The sequence below is a fragment of the Leptonychotes weddellii genome, chromosome 7 (assembly GCF_054177405.1).
Source record: "Leptonychotes weddellii isolate Sample4059 chromosome 7, ASM5417740v2, whole genome shotgun sequence".
Classification (NCBI taxonomy): Eukaryota; Metazoa; Chordata; class Mammalia; order Carnivora; family Phocidae; genus Leptonychotes; species Leptonychotes weddellii.
In genome coordinates, this window is record NC_138375.1 from 28,011,470 (window position 1) to 28,031,222 (window position 19,753).

At 45.3% G+C, this 19,753-nt stretch overlaps 1 long non-coding RNA gene across 1 annotated transcript in view; it reads right to left on the reverse strand.

Annotated features, from left to right (window-relative positions):
* LOC115944066 (uncharacterized) overlaps nucleotides 1–19,753 on the reverse strand; it is a 114,195-nt gene that overhangs the window by 70,976 nt on the left and 23,466 nt on the right. Inside the window, exons 4-6 of the long non-coding RNA XR_014146888.1 lie at nucleotides 17,041–17,184; nucleotides 15,178–15,207; nucleotides 6,442–6,496 (exon numbers count right to left, since the gene is read on the reverse strand). This is a non-coding gene — a long non-coding RNA (uncharacterized LOC115944066). The remainder of the gene's footprint in view (nucleotides 1–6,441; nucleotides 6,497–15,177; nucleotides 15,208–17,040; nucleotides 17,185–19,753) is intronic.

The window sequence follows — 19,753 nt, forward strand, 5'->3', positions numbered from 1 at the left end:
ACCACTTCAGCAACCCTCAGTTTATTTCCTGAGATTAAGAATTCCTCATATCAGTGAGATCATATGATACATGTCTTTCTCTGATTGACTTATTTCACTCAGCATGATACCCTCCAGTTCCATCCATATCATTGCAAATGGCAAGATTTCATTCCTTTTGATGGCTGCATAATATTCCATTGTACATATATACCACATCTTCTTTATCCATTCATCTGTCAATGGACATCTTGGCTCTTTCCACAGTTTGGCTATAGTGGACATTGCTGCTATAAACATCGGGGTGCACCTACCCCTTCGGATCCCTCCATTTGTATCTTTGGGGTAAATACCCAGTAGTGCAATTGCTGGATCATATGGTAGCTCTATTTTCAACTTTTTGAGGAACTCCATACTGTTTTCCAGAGTGGCTGCAGCAGCTTGCATTCCCATCAATAGTGTAGGAGGGTTCCCCTTTCTCTGCACCCCTGCCAACATCTGTCGTTTCCTGACTTGTTAATAGTATTAGAGCTACAGCAATCAGACAACAAAAAGAAATAAAAGGCATCCAAAGCGGCAAAGAAGTCAAACTCTCACTCTTTGCAGATGATATGATACTTTATGTGGAAAACCCAAGACTCCACCCCAAAACTGCTAGAACTCATACAGGAATTCAGTAAAGTGGCAGGATATGAAATCAATGCACAGAAATCAGTGACATTCCTATACACCAACAAGACAGAAGAAAGAGAAATTAAGGACTCGATCCCATTTACAATTGCACCCAAACCATAAGATACCTAGGAATAAATCTAACCAAAGAGGTAAGAGATATTTTTTTTGTAAAAGATTTTATTTATTTATTTGAGAGAGAGAGAATGAGAGAGAGAGCATGAGAGGGGGGAGGGTCAGAGGGAGAAGCAGACTCCCCGCCAAGCAGGGAGCCCGATGTGGGACTCGATCCCAGGTCTCCAGGATCATGACCTGAGCCGAAGGCAGTCGCCCAACCAACTGAGCCACCCAGGCGCCCCAAGTAAGAGATATTTTAAAGAGAGGACAGTCACTCCCTGAACATGGGGGGGGGAGGGGCAAGTGAGAGGGAGAAATCAAAGAGGTTCTGACGTTGAATTTCTTCTCAAAACTGATCTACAGCAACAACAGAGAGATAGGGAGCCACTTAACTGACTATTTCCAGAAACTGGGAAACTATTCCCAGACTGAAAGTTCACTTGTGGTTAACAAGAAACAAACAAACAAAACCCAAAGCAACTAGCAGAATGCAGGACTCAGAGCACTTTATTATGTGGCAAGACAGGGGTAAGGTCAGCTAAGAACAGCATATGCAATAAATTCTTCGTGTGGCTAATGACCACTTCACCTCCTGGATGATTGAAAAAGTATTGATAAGGAGAAGCCTTCTTCTGCTCCGAATTTTGATCAGTTGGGACACATTAGGGAAGAAGAACAACAACTCTGCAGAAAGTAGCAACTTATACTTTGGGAAAGCAGGGAGGAATAGCATCAGCTCAGGCAGACACGGGCTTTCAACATTGGGAGGGTGGCTGCTCAGAGTTCAGAGAAAAGATAAGAGGTTAGAGACTCCCTTGAAGACATTCTGACTACAATTCCATCTGGTGTGGATGGTTTAGGACTGGGAGGGGTGGCCACAAGATGTTTTGTGGCTTCCCAAGGTGCTTTCTGATGATCCCCAATTTTAAAAGAATATCTATTAAAAGATAGATGGAGTTATCATCCCAGAGCGGCTAAGACCTTGACCAAGGAGTCAGAATAGGGGATAAATCCTCCCACTGACTCTGAGTAGCTGTGTGGCCTTAGACAAGTGGTGCAACTGCTCTGTGCCTTCATTTCCTTATCTTTAATCCACATGTAAGAAGTCCTTCCCAACTGGGTTGTTTAGGATAAAGAAGATAAGGTATGAAGAGCACATTATCATGATGCCTGGCACAATGTAACTGATATGTGTGTATCTGTATTCTACAAATAGGTTGTAGAATCCACAATGTAGCTTGTAGAAACTACAATAAAAAAAAATACAATTTTCACCTTTTAACTGCTTTTTAATAAAAAGAGAGGAAGTAGAGAAAAAGTCAGAAACATTTCCCACAATTCTATTTTCTAGAGGAGTTTCTTCAGCATGCTTAGAGAATTCAATCAGTAGAGAAAAATGCCAATGAAAAAAAATGGAAACTCCCTGCCCCAACAAGCCTGCTGAGCTCCCCTCCCCAAACGTAACAACCGCTAACAGTTTCTTAAAATTACTTCTAGAAAACATTCCAAAACCAGTTTTATTTTTAATTAAGTGACAAATAAGATGCAAAAAAGAAAAGTAGAAGTTGGTCAGATACGGTCTGTGGTGCAATATAAATTAACAGCAGAAAAAAAAGAGTACATGCACCCAATTCTCCCCCTCTTCCTCCCTCCCTCCCCCCTTCTCCTCTTTCCTGCCTTCTCCCCATCTCTTCCTGTCCTTCCTTCTCCTTTCTCCATGCCAAGTAGGAAGATGAGCTCAGTGGCCTGAGAGAACTGAAGATCCAGCCAGGAGAGGAGCCTGCCATCTGCCTGGCAGGGCTACACGAGGTCAGCAAGGTGGGCCTTGGTGATTTATCTCCGGGAGCTGGGAGGACCCAGGGAAGAAATGATGGAAATGTTACTCCTCCAATTTAAGGAACTTTGGTGTCAGGAGAACAGGCTCCCGAATCTTAGAAAGTACATCAACCTGGATGCCCCCAGTAGTAGACTAGTCACTTCAGTGTGGGACCTGAGCACCTTCTAGAATGGGTCAGTAAAAGAGATGTGAGTAACTGGGAAAGGAGATGCAGAAAGCCCAAAATGGACCCAACACCTTCTCTTCTCTGACAGGTTCACCAGACCTAGTGTCTACTAGGAATGTTGGAGACACAGTGGATCTGGGTGTCATGAGGCAGTTGACCAAGTTGCTGATGATATCCTTCGGGGAAGTAGAGAATGTGGTCTGGGGATAAAGACATTCATGTGGCTTACTAATTAGCTGGGCCACCAGAGGTGAAGGATGCTGAGGAGGGGACCTGATGGGTGGCGTCCAGGAAACATCATCCACATCATCGTATTCAGCAAGGCCGTGGTTGGCAGGAGACCTTAGTCTTATCTGATATCCTTATTCTTTTTTAAAGGAGAATGTGCTTTAATGTTACATGTATAAATCAAAATTAAGTTTTAAATTTTTTAAATATTTTAATAATAAAATGTTTTAATATAATTTTATAATAAAATTTAATTATTAAAAGAACATAATTGTAATAATAAAATATCCTTTTGTTGTTTCCCCACCTTTGTCCAGGGAACTTCCAAACATCTAAGTTCTTTGTGCCGAACTGATTGCAAAAATGGCTAGAATTATTCCCCCATTCCTATATATCCACACTTTGCACCAAGACCTTGCAGCAGCTTCCATCAAGAGCTGTGTCCCTGTTCTTCGAACGGAGGGGTCTAGTGACTTGCCTTGGCTAATAAAATGGAGAAGTGCTGGTATAACAGACCCATTCTGAACGAACCATACTGTTTGTTCCACAGCCTCACAAATGCAAAACCTCTGCCCAGTTTACCCACCTCCTCCCTCACCCTCCTTCATCTGGCTGGTTCCTCCTCATCCATGGAGGCTCATCTCAGGCACCACTTTGCCAGGCAGCATTCCCAGGCTCCCTCCTCCAAGCCACTTCCCCCACTCCCGCCTCTCCTGCTGGGTGCCGACGGTCCTCATCGATGGTCCCCATCGGCCTCCAGCACAGCCTGCATCCTGAGTTACAGCATCTGTGCATTCAGCTTTCCGTTCTCGCTTCACTATGAATTTGTTAAAGATAGAAATCTTGTCCTTTGTCTGTTATCTCAACAACTACTTCAATTCCTCATACAGTGCTCTCAAAGTGTCTGTTCCATGGTATGACTAAGTGTACAAACAAACCCAAAACTAAAGAGAGTGTATTTATGTCTAAAGAGAAGACATAAAGGATATTAATGCTACCAATTTAAGAAATATATCAGGAGCTTGGGAATAGCTACAGGTTACCAATTAGATCCTCAATGGTCCAAAGTTGATAGAGTTTCGTTCCCTTAGCCATCCACCCCTAGCAGGCAAAACACGTGTTCCCCAAAGCAGAGGTCACCAGTGATGAAAACTACTGTGTCTGAAAATATCCCATGAAATCTGTCTTTCAGGTGGGGACCAAGATCATGCAGTGCCATGTCTGGGAAGCCTCGCTTCCATCCGCAACTGAGCTGCTGTTTCTGTCACTTTGAGGAATCGGGGAAAGGCAATCCTACACACAATATGATGAGTGCACAGACAGCATTAATTGGTCACCCCGAGGAAAAGACTCCAAAGTATCATGGTAACTTTCTTCAAAGAATTTTTGAAGGGTTGTCATGTGGAAGAGGAAACCTGTATCTATGATCCTAAAAAAGCAGAGCGAGGACCAATGGAGGTTGAAGTTGCATAGATACATGCATGGGTGGGTCTCCTAATCATTACATTTGTTTTAAAATGGAGTGAACAACTCTTAAGAAATAGTACCCTTTTTTGTCCTTGGAGATGTCCGAAGAGAAATTGGCTGACAGCCTATCAGCAAAGTTGCAAGGAAGTTTCATGCTACGGAGTCCCCTCTGCTTGACGATTCAGCAAAAGATAGTTCTATTTGGGAATTACCATGTGCCCACTTCCCACAAACGATCTGCACTGATGACAAGTACCTGCCTAGGCTGGTAAACATGTGTGATGATATCTGCCTAACTCCGAGACTCTCTTTTCACGCAAACAGCATTTCAGCCTCAATCATATTTGCAGAGCACACCATCCTCCGGCCGGACTAGACAGACCAGGGGTGGACACGTGACACAAGTCTGAATTTCAAAGATGGAAATCTGGGTATTGTGGGGCAACTGCCTTTGGACATGCCCACAGTGGGCCACAGGAAGCTGCTCTGCTGAGAAATAAACAAATAAATGCTGACCGAGCGAATACTATGTGCCAGGCACTGTTCTAGGCGTGGGCGAGCCTGCAGGAAACAAACCAGATAAAATCCCTGCTTTCATGAAGCTCACATTTCCTACGGGGCCAGGAAACAAAGATAAGAGGCAGAGAGAGAGAGAGAGAGAGAGCAAAAGAACCAGGCCTGAGTTTCCTGGCAGGCCCCTGAGAACTGCCTGTGGGTTCTGTGAGAAACCCCAATGGTTCTCCCATAAACTTCCTGCTTGCTTATGCCAACCCGAGTTGTTTTCTGTTATTTGCAACCCCGAGGGCCTTTAACTAAGATTCCATATGAAATGCATTTGGCTTCACACCCATCCTCTTCACAACCACTTTGAGGCAGGTGAGCAGGGGATCTTTTTAAGATCAATGGGTCAGAAGCTGGTGGAAGAGAAAAAGAAATTTTGCTGGCCATCCTTCCACCTACCCGTTCTCGAATTTAGGGGCTCTGGCTCTCTACTTTCCATAATAAGGAAGACCGAGGGAAGCTGCTTCCCCAGATATTCCGGATGGCAGAGCAAAGGTTACATGATAGGCAGAGTTTCAGGATCTCCACCGCATCCAGGTATTATTGTTATTTAATATTCCTACAAAACTGTGTGATAAGCGAAGAAGTACATTCTCCACCCAGGCTTACAATAATAAATAAAATCATTCCAAAACAAGGGGAATAAAAAGTTCGTCCCCTCAAGAGCTTAGAGGGGAGAGGCAAGTCGAATAATACGGGACAGCAGTGTGACCTGAGATGTGTTCAGGAAGTTTTCAATAGACCATGTCCCAGTGTGGTCAGGTTTCCAGGGGCTTTCTGAGAGTGCCCAGGGAGAGCTGTGTAGACGGCCCGGGGCCGGCGTGCTTATCGGGGGGTGGGGCGGGGGGCGTGCAGGTCCTAGGACCGTGTGTACCCCTACTCCAAGGAGCCTCTGGTCCTCAGGCTTTAAGTTTTGGAATGTTCAATTTATTAAGAAAGAGGGTAGGAGACTTAAAAAATAAAAATAAAAATAAAAAAGCACCTTCCCATTTCACCAAATCTGCTTTTATTTTAATGACTCAGAGATGCAGATCTTCTTTCAATATTCTGCTTGCTAATTAATTTCCTGTTGACTCTGAAGGTAACTGAAAACCTCTTGGATGAAGCAGAAATAGCCCTAATGCAAGTGATTCTTAGTAATGGGATTGAGTCACTTGGGACAGCCTTCAGGGGCTTCCTCTAAGCTCCGCGTGAGTGGGTGGTTTTTGGCACTTGACAATTTAAAATGTGTCCACTCATAAACATGTTCAACATAAAGTCATTCCCCTCCCTCTTCCAGTGTCCTGGGAGGGTCCAGCTCATGTTCAATTCTGCAGAAGCAGCCCTAGCTGAAGTTGTGAAATCAGCTCTGTCTGCCCTCATCCTCCTCCCCGACCCCCTATCTTTGACTTTTCCCATCAGTCTTGACATTTACCTCTCTCTCCATGTCCAGGTTGCTCATTTTTCTGTATTTACCCAGTTATCACAACCTGCAGAAATAAAACTCTTTTATATCAGCCATGCACACTTGAGTATGAACTTAAGTCAGATTACTTCTCCTGGGGGCACCCACATATAAACCCTTGCATTTGAAGGGCAGGGAGGTTTAAGGCAAAAGGCAGTGGGATGATTGTTCAAAGACTCCAAACCCCTCCGGCTGGGTTTCCTGGGCCAGGCACGTCACTTCTTAGCCTTGATTTATTTTTTTAATTCTATACCATCAGACGTTCAACTAGATAATTTCTAATAGAAGGGGGTGATATTTGAGGAGAGCTGGAGTCTCCCCAGGTCTTGGAGCCAATCACATATGTTCAGCCTCTTTCAACTAAATGCCAAGGGATCCGAAAGCACCTTCCAGCAGCTGAGATCCAATGTCTGCAGATTTTCTGTCTGGGAAAGTTCCTGCCAGGATTTTATGCAAGGAAAGCCACATTTATTATTCTGGGTATTTATTCACACCTAAAGTTCCTAATACTAACTTTCTCATGCTACCTAATACAGCGTGATCACCACGAAGTCAGTTTAAAACTAAGAAATGTAGGAGCACACAAGCCCTAAGCTCTCCATGGAACTGTAGGCTGCCTCTTGGCCCCATGTAGGCGCTTCCCACATGGCTCTCCAGACAGGATGGAGGTTTCCAACCGTGGTTGCACAGAAATCCCCCGAGGAGCATTTAAAGAAGGGCCGTGCCCAGGTCACCTCCTGGACCAGCTACGTCAGCCTTTCTCTCTGCAGTGAGGCCAGACAACAGTATCTGAAAATCTTCGTAATTCCAGTTTTCCTGAGAATCGAGGACCCCTTTCAGGACGTATATGCAGGACCCAGAGATCACCTGAGGTACAGTGCATCTTCCAACCCCTGCCTGGCTGAAGGAGCTATTCTACCTCACCTTTCTTCTTTTTCTCAAAATCTATGTAGATTAAGGAGTCTCCGTTTTATGACCTTGTTTCACTGGGGAAATCAGACTTTGTATGTACCTTCTTCTATCTACCTTGAATAACCCGCATGTCAGCCTCTGGGGCATCCCAGTCCCTCAGACTCTGGGGTCTTCCTGTCCTTTAAGATGCTCAATTAAATTTAAGTATTCACCCGATATATCTGAGGATTCCTAGGCACCTGCATTTCCGTCGACACCTCTTCTTGCTTTCCCTAAACTATTTCTCTCTACTCTCTGTGTTATCTCCTGACGCCATCATCCATTTTTCCCATTTTTCTCCATGGTCGACACCCTCCCTATTCCTTCATTCCCTCAAAGCAGCACACAAAACACTGTGTGTGTAACAGGTTTTATGGATAGTTGAGTGCTAATGAAGAGTATTATCACACGAAACAGCCCAGGCATCAACTTAAAATTGAACATCAGACTTCCTCATCCTAAGATCCAGCAGCCATGGAAAATTCCAGTCACATAGAAGTATTTTTTTATTTTTTTGGCCACACCCACCCAGAGACTTTGTCTTCTTTTCTCTTGCTGTTAGACTCTATTCCTCCAAATTCCTGATCATTGTTTAATGCAAGGAAATTCACCTTTCAAGATCTTAGGCTAAACCTAGCCTCTGTTGACTTTAATACATCTCTCTATGCTCATTTGCTTGTCAAAACAGAGGGCCAAAAGCATAAAGGAATGCACAGTGGTTAATAACATTTTCCTTCTAGCCTGGTCACTGTTCTGAGCAGAGACACTTGCGAGGTCATGGCTTCCATGGGTCTGCTCTCCTAGTTCTGCTGCCCCCATTCTGGTCTGATCTCAGTTCCTTGATGTAGCAATCAGTCTATGGCTGAGGAGCTACGTGATCTCTGCTAGGTGCTGGTGGGGCCAGCAGAACATCAGAGCTGGGAGGGACTCAAGGAGAGCCCAGCTTCTCCACGTAGGGGTGAATCAAATCAAGAGCAGCCCGGTATCAGCCCAGGAGAGTGGCGTGGCTCATGCTGGGCACTCAGGCCTCCTTGATTCACATGCAGATGTAGAGCAGTGTGGCCTTGGATGAACTTCGCTGTGTTATTATTAGCTTCGCAGCTAATAATAGAATCCATCTCATCATGCAGATAGGATAAATGAATTATTGCACGCAAATGCACTGGGAATAGTGTTTGGACACAATACACGCTCAATCTTATTATGACCTAAGGTCCACAGCCGGTGAGGAAAAAACAGAATGAGAATCCAAGCCTTTTGACCTCCTGTCCCCTGTACATCCTACCCCACCACGTAATAAAAGATAACACAGGTGAGTTCACAAAATCTTGCCATTTAGCTGTGTGAACAAAACCAAAACATCTAAAACAATCAGGGGCAACCATTAAGGAATGACTGATGGAATAAAGCAGTGATTCCTAATAATAAATCTCTTTATATTTATACACATACACACGCATGCACACATGCACACACACCCTGTTAAGTTCTGTTTCTCCGGAGAAGCCGGACTAATGGGGTCCCTCATGTACTCCCCTATTTCTTAACTCTCTCTCTTCTCTCTTGACTTCCTGTGATCCTTTGTCTTTTAATCCTCTTCCCCTGTTCTTGCAGGGGGGGTTCCCCGGGAACCAGAGCCTGGGGCACAGAGTGTTTATTAAGTTGTACCTTGGGTGTCCACAGCTGTGAAAAGGAGGACTTTATTATGTGCCAGGCTGGACCCTTCTGGTGCCTCCCCTCACTGACACAGCACAACGATCCAGTCAGGCCAGTTCTATGAGTCCTGCTCTACAGATGTGGAAGCCAAGGCTTGGAGAGAGGAAATGACTTGGCCAAAATGACATAGATAATGTTCTTGGAGCTGGGACTCAGGCACAGGACTTCCAACCCAGAGCCCAGGGGAGCAGACCAGCAGACCATGACTCCCTCTCACTGCTCTGCCCCCTGAAGCATCCTTTCTCAGAAACGCTTCTCTCCCCTGCCACCCACCATCTGCAGGCAGAACACTTCCCAGTCTGTCACCACTACATCCCTCTTCAGCACCATGACCCAAATGCCGGTGTTGGTCAGTTTTATAAAATATAGCTCTGCTTTTGCCTTTGCTTCAATCCCTCCCCAAAAGAGACCAACTATCCCCTCTCCCTGTCACAAATACTTATACAGCCTTTTTCTTGCTAATTCCCATGTTAGTTTCCTTTCCATTTCTAGCTACTTTTATATCTGGACTGCGGAATTTCCAGCCTTCTTTATAGCCCCCTAGCCTACTCCTACTAAAAATATTCAGCACAGGGTAAGGCAAACCTTTGTCCTCTTCTGCTGTGTTTCCACCCCCGGTCTTCCAGAGTATAATTATCTCACTCTGAAAAGCCTTCATCAAAAGAGCTTGCTTGCATTTTCTTTTCCTTTCTAAGGCCAAATTCCCTAGTATAGATGTATTAATTATCTATTGCTGTGTAACAGTATTACAGCAAAATTACTAGCTTAAAACAGCACACATTAATTATCTCACAGTTTCTATTTGTCAAGAGCCCAGGAACAACTTAGTTGGGTCTCCTGGCCAGTGTCTCACAAGGCTCTAATCGAGGTATGGATTGTGGCTGCAGTCTCATATGAGGCTCTCCTGGGGTAGGATCCGCTTCTGAGCTCATTCAGTTGGCTGCAGCATTCAATGCCTTGTAGCTGAAGGACTAAGCACTTTGGGTTCCCATTGGCTATTGGCCAGAGGCTGCCCTCAGCTCCTTGTTGTAACATAGCCTCCACAGACAGCTCACGACAGTGGCAGTTGTCTTCTTCAAAGGCAGCAAAGGAGGGGGTCTCCTTGCAAGTTAGGAATTACAGTTGTATTTACTGTGATCACCTACACATAACCATAGTCCAATTACCTCTGCTGTGTCCTATTGGTTAGAAGCAAGCCACAGGGTCTGTCCACACTCAAGGGAAGGGATAAGGGTATGAATACCAGGAGGCAAAGATCATGAAGATAAGCCTCCTTAGACCTTGTCTTCTACAATGGGGTGTGAGCACCACCACCCCTCACTGCTCATACTGAGTGTTCCCTCTTCTTTCCACACATCCACTTCCTGCCTCCTGGTCTTTGCCCAGATTGCCCCAAATTTGGAGGGCAAGGGAAGTAAAATTTCTTCCACCTCCAACCCTTACCCTAAGGACAGGAAAGGCATTTGGGCAGAAGCCCTTCATTGTCAGTTAAGGTAATACAATTTGTCAATGTAACCCAGGGTAAAAGGGGGTCAAATTCCACCCCCCAACATAAAAGGGGCTCAGCACAAATTTACATGAAATAGAGTCAAATGAATGTAGATGAGAGGAATATGAGTTTTTCATGCTAAACAAATGGCTATAGTTGGAAGGAAATGAACCCTGTTATGATGAGGTGAGTTTAGTTTCGGAGATTCAAAGAGAGAATAAACCATAAGCCAGAGTGGAAGCCCTTCCACTCTTTTCCATTGGCCCAAACTCACCCCTATATATATATATATATATATATATACACTACCCCTCTCTAACCCAGTCATCTCAGAGACCAGAATTCACTCTTTTTGCTGCTGAACCTGCAGAGGTTAAGCTGAGGAGAAAGGCCGTTACAGAGGATGCAAAAAACAAGACAGGACCAAATGGTATAGTGCTTGATTATGTCTCTAGGGAGTGGTGAGTTTTACCTTGGGGGAAAAAGGGTATGTGAGAGTGTAAACCGGAATTAGTTTCAGCTGTAAAAACCACAAAGTTCCCAAATAAGAATGACTTAACCAAAAACGAAGATTGTCTCTGTCTCATGCTCAAGAAGTCTGGAGATAGCCAGAGCAGGTTGGTAAATAATCCCCAGGGGGCAGAGAAGCATACCCTTCTTCTACGCTGTGCTGCCGTGTGCGACCTCCATTCCCAAGGTCACTTCACGGTCAAAGTGACTGCCAGAACCCCTGCCTTGTACTCCATTTAAGGACACCGTGTGGAAGCTACACACACAGACTTCCGTTAACATCTCCCTGGTCAAAAGCAAATCATATAGTCACACCTGGCTGCAAGAGAGGCTGGGAGCTGTAGTCTTTATTCTGGTCAGCTAAGTGTCCAGATAAAAATCATTCACTTCAAAGGAGGTAAATGCCTGCTGGTGGACCACAAGCATCCTCTTGCCCAGGTGTGGTGACTGAAGATGCAACCCCTGCCTGCCCCTGACAGCCTCCCCGTCAAGCGCCTGCAGGTCTGCCTCAGCTGCAGAGAGATGCCCGCCCCAGGGACTTGTCCACACTCAGCGGCTGAGATGAGGGCGTGGAAGTTGGCCTTTCAGCCAGGTGTGGGACAACTCTGACAGGCCATTTGAGCTCCAGAGCCCCTGGGGGCTCAGCTGAAGTTGCCGTTGGGGAACTTTGAGGTTCTACTTCTCCTTCATCTCAGTCCTGATCCCACTTCCTCCTTTTCACAGCTGTGGACACCAAAGGTACGACTTAATAAACACTCTGTGCCCCAGGCTCTGGTTCCCGGGGAACCCCCCCTGCAAGAACAGGGGGAAGAGGATTTAAAGAGAGAGGACCACAGGAAGTAAAGAGAGAAGAGAGAGAGTTAAGAAATGGGGAAGTATGTGAGGGACCCCATTAGTCCGGGTTCTCCAGAGAAACAGAACTTACAGGGTGTGTGCGCATGTGTGCATGTTTATGTGTATAAATATAAAGCGATTTGTTATAAGGAATTGGTTTGCTGGTGGGCTGGCAGGCTCAAGACCCAGGACAGCTGATGGTGCAGCTGAAGCCCAAAGGCAGTCTTGCCGGAGAATTCCCTGTCGTTGAGGGAGGCTGGGTTTTTTTGTTCTCTTTAGCCTTCAACTGATTAGATGAGGCCCACTTGCCTTATGCGGAGTAGTCTGCTTACTCAAAGTTCCCAAATTTATTTATTTTTTTTTTTATTTTATTTTTTTTTTTAAGATTTTATTTATTTATTTGGCAGAGAGAGACATAGCGAGAGCAGAACACAAGCAGGGGGAGTGGGAGAGGGAGAAGCAGGCTTCCTGCGGAGCAGGGAGCCCGATGTGGGACTCGATCCCAGGACCCTGGGATCATGACCTGAGCCGAAGGCAGACGCTTAGCGACTGAGCCACCCAGGCACCCTCAAAGTTCCCAAATTTAAATGCTAATTTCATCCAAAAATACCTTCCACGTTGACACATAAGATAATACTCAGAGACAACCTCTGGAGATCTGGGAAGCTCCCTTCTCGAACCTCCACAGATCTCCCTCCATCCCCCAAAACACACATGCATACATGTACACAGGGCAAGGTGGTGGCCATTTGCACCTAGGGTGGTTCAACAAAGCAAGATCCCTGATTCCAGCATCCCCTATGATGCCCTGAAAAGCTGTCAGACTTCACAGAAAGCCTGGGTAAAGAACCCTTCCAGGTATTGCATATTAACTTCAGGAAATGTGACAGGCGTTGGGATCCAAAAGGACAAAATGGAGAGTGTCTCCCTCCACCCAGGGCAGAGATAACGTTTGGAGCTGCCATGGAGCATGGATGTACGGACAATAACCAAGCTGGGAAAGGTCCTTCTTCCCTGCCTTCCATGCCCAGGTGAGAAAAGAAAAGAAGAGGCCATCAGGAAGATTCAGCAGGCAAGAGTCTGAGCTGATGCCCAGCACACCCTCCTGGCTCAGGGCTGGCCTGGCGCCGGTCAGGTTTCCCTGCCCAACTCCATCCATTCTTTACCATCCTTAGCCTATTTGTCCTCTTACAACTCCTTTTTGTTCTGTTAGATTTAAGTATGTATTATAGTCATTTTGGTCTTTTCTGTTAGATGATTGGCAATCCAACTACAGTGATGATGTCCACTCTTTCATAGGTACTTACAAGAGCCAAGGATCATTTTACTTCTCACGTGCACTCAAAAAAGTCAGGACCAAGATCTTATCATTAGGAATGCAAATTATAACAGAAGGGGTGTCAGTCATACGTTACCATGACTTTCCTGCCCCACCCCAAAAATGTGTATATACTCTATAAATGATTGTGGGAGATGTAGAAAAAAGCAATTACTTGTCCTCCTTTTCTTTGTGAGGATATATCCAAGATACAAGAATAGAAACTTAGAAGACTCAGAAGAGAGTTTAAAGCAGGGCAGCTTGTGCTGATTAAAAAGCCCAGCCCTCCTGGGAGCCAAGACAAAGAAGTAACATGATTTGTTCATAGTCAGACAGCTCGTTAGTTGTGGAGCTGGGTTTTTAACACAAGTCTTAACTCCCAAGATATGCTGTAAACGGTGCTCAGGTTTCTTGGCTTCTTATTTCCATTCAATAAACCCATTCGTTTTCACAAAAGCAGTATCACATGCCAATGGGACTTTCCAGTGTTTGCTGATGGACTGGCAGATGGTACTTAGACTCTCACTGAACCCTGAATTTTCTTCTCACTACATCCACAGCAGGGTCATCAGTACCCTTGCCGGGCACAGGGCAGGGAGAGGATCCTACTAATGCTTCCCACTAGCAGCCCCAACAGCCCCAATGTTTAGGGACTTGCAACACCTGGCATTTTATTGGATTATATAATAGTCATCTCCTCCCCACCCCAACCACCATTACAAGTGCAATCAGGCACATCAAAATGACTTTTTTAAAAAAAGTGGTTAGCATACCTCCTTGAGACAAACACAGCTATGCTCCTGGTGCTGCAAACAAACAAAGGCCCTCACAGCCCCTCCCTCCAGGAAAATTAATAATACATGAGGATTTTCAGGAATTGCTAGAAGTGTGACACCCACCCTTTCCAGATTTCCCGGAAGAATTATTCGTTTCTGACAAATAAGTTCATTTAAGCATGTAATGAAATTTGATTTGATTTTTAGACCTTTGTAAATGTTTCATGTCCATCAAACCGTGCATCGGGAAAAATAACCCTGGGTTGGACCCTGTGGGGGATCTAACCAGGTGTAAAGAATGAACTAGAACAGGAGAAAGCAGCCTGAGCGCCTCCACGCAGGTCTGGTCTCCAGCTCCGTCCATTCCCCCCCACACCCCCCTCCAGCCTCCAGGGCACCGGCCACAGGAAGGCAAACACCTACACTCCCACCTGGCCCCCAACTGTGGGGAGCCTGCTGCTCTCTTCCCACAAAGCAAATTTCATTTTGCCTTTTGCAGAAGATGAATGTGACTCATTTTCCCTGCTGAGGGTTATGTGATGACCTGCTATGAGCCACATATTCAACTGAGTCATGAGTGCTGAAATGCTGGTTGTGCCCACTCAATCACATTTAAGGCTCAGAAGTTCTATAAAAGCCCAAACCCACAAAAGCAACTTGATGGCAGGGCTCAGACCAGGTCAGCTGCAAGGGGGGGGGGGGGTGTCTCACTGCTGTCCCCTCGGCCATTTTCCCCGAGCCCCGCCCAGACCCTTCCCTGTCCTTCCCTCCCTTTCTATGCCTGCAACTCCAGGCTGGTCAAATCTGGGTTTCAATGCACCAGCATGATTGACCCTTTCTTGAGGAGGCTTCTATCAGTTTCTGGCTGCAGGAATGAGGACCTCACCAACAACCCTCAGCAGAGCACACTGTGCTCCCAACTTTTCTTCCTGTCAACTTCCGATTCATTTCCTGTAAGCCGTGACCCCTTCTGGGGAACATTAATTAGCCACCATGTTTTTTTTTATCAGAATTCTAGGAAAGTGACATCTGTATGACTCACACTTCTGCAGTTTAAAAAAGTATTTACTCTATTTGATTGAGGCAGATGGCGTTTTGTGCTAGATACTTACTGTATGGATTTACGACCATCCGTGACCATTCTGGGAAAGAAAAAAGAATCAGCACTATTAGCTGCGAAGAGGCTTCACCATATCACTAAAACTGAGTGAAAACATATGGGGCGAAATATCTCTAAATGATCTCATAAATGTCTTTATTTAGAAATACAACAGACTTCCTTTATAATGCTGGTTTCAAGAATAAAGTTAACACCGCCCTTAGTCATTATATTCTACCACTTGTGGCTTGATAAGAGGGTGATTTTACAACCTACATTGTCATCTATCTAAAGGGTTTTACAATCCATACAATCATAAGCTTGTAAAATAAACTATGCAAATTTATGTGGGCCAGGGTCTAAATTAATTCAGGTCTAAATAAATCAAACCCTAGCTAGACCGTGATTTAATCAAAAATTGAAAATATGACTCATAGCACTTCAGTGTGCTGACGTGTCCTGCCAAAAGAAGCATCGTTGCTGTGACAGAGACAAATGCTGGAAGGGCTGGTAGATTCTTCAAGGTCTAAATAGGGGGAGGTATCAAGATAAACATGGCATTATAAGAGTTCCTACAATTGCTCAACTCCATGTCTCGAGGGCAGGTTCAGAACAAGGAAGCTCACAACGTCGTCCCGCAAATCCACAGATACGTACTTGATTGTCAGTTTCTCTCCCTGTGGTTTCAGGTTTTTATGGTTCTCCTCACCTTCTTGTGAATATGTATATCATTTTGTTCAAACTTTATTTTTGTTCCTGTTTTTACTTCGTAGATCATTACTTTTATCAACTATCTTCTCCCCTTCTATTTTCCAAAATAGCTTCACCACCAGCAGCGCCCCTCCAATGTCCCAGGGGCTTGTGCAAATCTGACTGTGTAGGAGCCTTCCTTCCCCTTCACCTGGCTGAGCTCCTTCTTCAGCCTTGTGTCCCCAACAAGGACCTGTGACCACGGTTGGGTGACCCCAGGCAGGAAGCAGATTCGGGGCAGGGCATGTGGGGCAGGGATGTCTGAACCCCAACCAGGACCCAGGAGCAGATGGGCACGTATTGGGACAGCCTCTGAAACCTTGGTGCTCCTGGAAACCTTGGGGCACACAGCCTGGCCACCACAGATCTGTATCTGACTCCCACGTCCCAGACAGTGTAGGCAGAGAGGAAGCTGCAGCTGCAGCAAGACGCCAGGGAGGTGAAGTTTGTGTCCATCCCAGCTCTCCCCTCTTGTCTACGTGCGGCCCACCCGCTCCACCCCACTCACGACTGGCTCCTCCTCAGAGTGCTCTCTGGACAGGGCCATTTTGCAATAGATTCTTCCCCCAGTTTTTCCAATTAAAATCTTGCCATCACATTGGTGTTTTGAGAAGAGTCTTTCATGCAAAGGAGTCAGGAATTCGGGAGTTTGGGGTCTCTGGTAGGGTGAGAAAGGGAATTCTGGTTGAAGTCGAAAGGTACTTGGGTGTCCACCAGACCAGACAGGGCTTCTGGATCCATGCTCTACCCTTCCATTCCTCCGCAGCGGGCTGGCTCTGAGAGCTGCAAGGATTGGGAGAGGTTCTCCCACAGAGGCTGGGAAACACTGGGGCTCGTAGGGGAGGACAAGTGTCGGGATGCTGACACTTGCTTAGGAGATGCAAATCTCTGAATTAGTGTCCCTTCCTTTGGTCCTTCTTCCCCAAGTTCCTGAACAAATTTTGAGAGACTCAGAGAGAAACACAATATTTAGGATCAAGTTGGAGATGCCCCAGAATTTTCCTCAAGAATACCCAAAACCTAAGGGCCTAGACACCCCCTCACTGTGACCAACCAGGACGGGAAAGGGGGGAAATCAACAGTTCCTAAAATAACACAGGCCAGAGCCTTGGCGAATGAATCTTACCTCCTGTGGGTTGATCTGATGACCGTGATGAACTCCTGAGGAGACGCGCAGAAGCAAGCCTTCTTCCTTCTCTTCATTCCAACTATCCCACAGGTGGCCACCCAGCGAGCTGAGGAAGGCCCATCCATGAGCCTGTGGCGCCACCTAGCAAAAACCAGAAGGTACTGGAGACACACTGAGCTGGGAGGTTTTTGGGTTTTGTTTTGGTTTGGTTTTTTTCCACAACCAGAAAAAGGGGGTTTCCATTTCATTCACGGAGTTCTGGGAAATGGAATTTGTACAAAACCTTTCTTGCACATGATGGAAAACATGTATTAGCATCTAATGAGAGAATTTGGCCCAAAGGCAATTGTAATCAAAACATGAGGATAAGAGTTTAGTTCTCTAAACTTGCATTTTTTTTCCCCAGTAACAGCTGTGACTCTGCAGTTTTTGCTTCAAGAAGAATTTGATTTTGCCTTAAGTATTACATTTTGAAAACTGACAGAGCTACCATTTCTCCTGTTTTCTTTTCTTCTCCTTCCCCCCCCCCGCCCCTTGCTCTCCCAGGTCAGAGTTACCTCTGAGTGATGCCTGTAAGTCTTGCAGGGAAAACAGGCTCACCGAGGACAGATTCTATAGGCAAATTTAGGTACAGTTCAGTCAAGGGGACATTCTGACAATTTTATGATGTCACTGTGCCCCTTTGGGTTCAGGGGACGGAGATGAGGTTTCCCCTGTTGCCGCAAACCCAGCCCCATAAGGAAACATTTGCCACGCATAATGAAACCCCAGCTTATCAAGGGATCCAGGTACACCCGAACCATAAATGGACATGGCCCTGCACAAAAAGCTGCAGCAGCCTCCCATCAGAGATGCCTGAAGGTCCAAAGGGAAACAGAGACTCAAGGATGTACCTCAGCTTCTGGCCAAAAGCTCTTTTGACGACCACATTGGGAAAAGGCCAGTCTTTGCCTTTGAAAGGGTCAGGAGAGCATAGGGGGTATGACCATGGACTCTGGAACCAAATGCCTAGGTTCCATGTTTGCTTCTTTTAATTTAAGCCTCGCCTCAGTTCTCTGTACAAAAAAAGATCATTCTAGTACCTGATGTTTCCACAGGGTGAAGATTAAATGAGATAAACCATATAAAACGCTTAGGATAAGGCCTGGCATATGGCAGGCGCTTCATAAATATTAACTAGTGTTTAATTATCTCAGAGTTTAAAGAAACACACCTAAATTTCCTTGCACTCTAATAAACCAATTGTGGTTTTCTTTTGCATCTGAAGGTTTTTGTTAACTAGCCTTGCCAACTGTGTGTAGCCCCCCTCAGTGGCAAATTCTTTGGATATTCCCATACTGACAGCAGAAACAGGAGGAAATATGCAGCCTTAAAAAATTCTTTTAGGAGGAAGCATGCAAAAAAGTCTGAAGACCACCAATCTATCTCAAATGAATGCTCAATTAATGCCATTAGAGGATTGACAATCAGCGCGGTTTCTTTTCATTTGCCTTTACGATCGTTCTGCAAACCCCAGCACTGTCTCTGGTTGATTCAGTGAACATTCCTGAACAGTCTGATCACAATAAGGCTCTCTTTCATGCTTTATCTATTAGATTTGAAGTTTCTTAAGTGCAAGGATCCTGCCTAGCCACTCCATGCCCCTAAGCGACTAGACACTGTTTTGTGCTTTTGTATTAAACACCTAGACAATTTGAAAAGTGGTAATTTGGAGGCAGATATTGCTTGTCCACTGAATTGACACTACAGCCAAATGGCAGTAAGCCTTAACTTTTGGAGCATCTCTGCGGGGTCCGCCTCTGTGTGCTGTCATTGGACCTGGTCTAGTATTGTCATCCATCAGTGCCTCACAAGAATCAGATTACAACGCAACATTACAGACAGCCCATTTCATAGGAAGTGGCAAACTGATGTCTTTTCCCGCAAGGTGCAGGCCTGAAGAATTTACCGGAAAGCCTTTGACACAATTGAGTAATGCCAGTGAAACAGCACTTTATCTTTAGAAGTCATGGGATACACATCAACATACAAGACTTTTCAAGCTGAAGCCAGAGCGTAGTGCGTCCTCGAGCTTCACTGACCAAGCCAAATGAGGTTGTGCTCGGGCATTGGTGGTGGGGAAAATGCATGACAAGTTTCAGATGTCTCGTATCTTAGGCTTCATGTGGCTTTTTAATGTAGCTCTAATTGAATTGCAGAGCAAAGATTATGAATATTAACTTGATCGAGCAACAGGGTCATCTACTCTCTTCCTATTTTTTTATACTCATCCTGCATGATCACACATTCTCATCTGAATCGGGTCGATAGTCCTTGATGAAAAATTCTTACAAACTCCTTATGGTTGGGAAGACATGGACAGATGTAAAGGGCTTTTTTGGCTGCTATTATCATTTAGCATTTGCTTCCAAGTCTAGCTGCAGTGTTCATTCGAGGCATACCCAGAAATACCATCTTCATCCGTTTATAATGACATACGTATGTAATAGCAATTACAATCCCTGAGATCTTTGGACTTAGGGAACAGCCCTTTACAAGTGAAAACTCCGTTCATGGTAATTTGAGCCCAGGATCTCCTTCCTTATCATTACCTTATAGTGATATACTGGAGCCAGGAAAGAACCTTCATACCAAACCAACTTCCTGCCTCTGATATGCCCCAGGGATCTAATGAAATATAACGCTGTACAAATGATCTATTTGGCTGCAA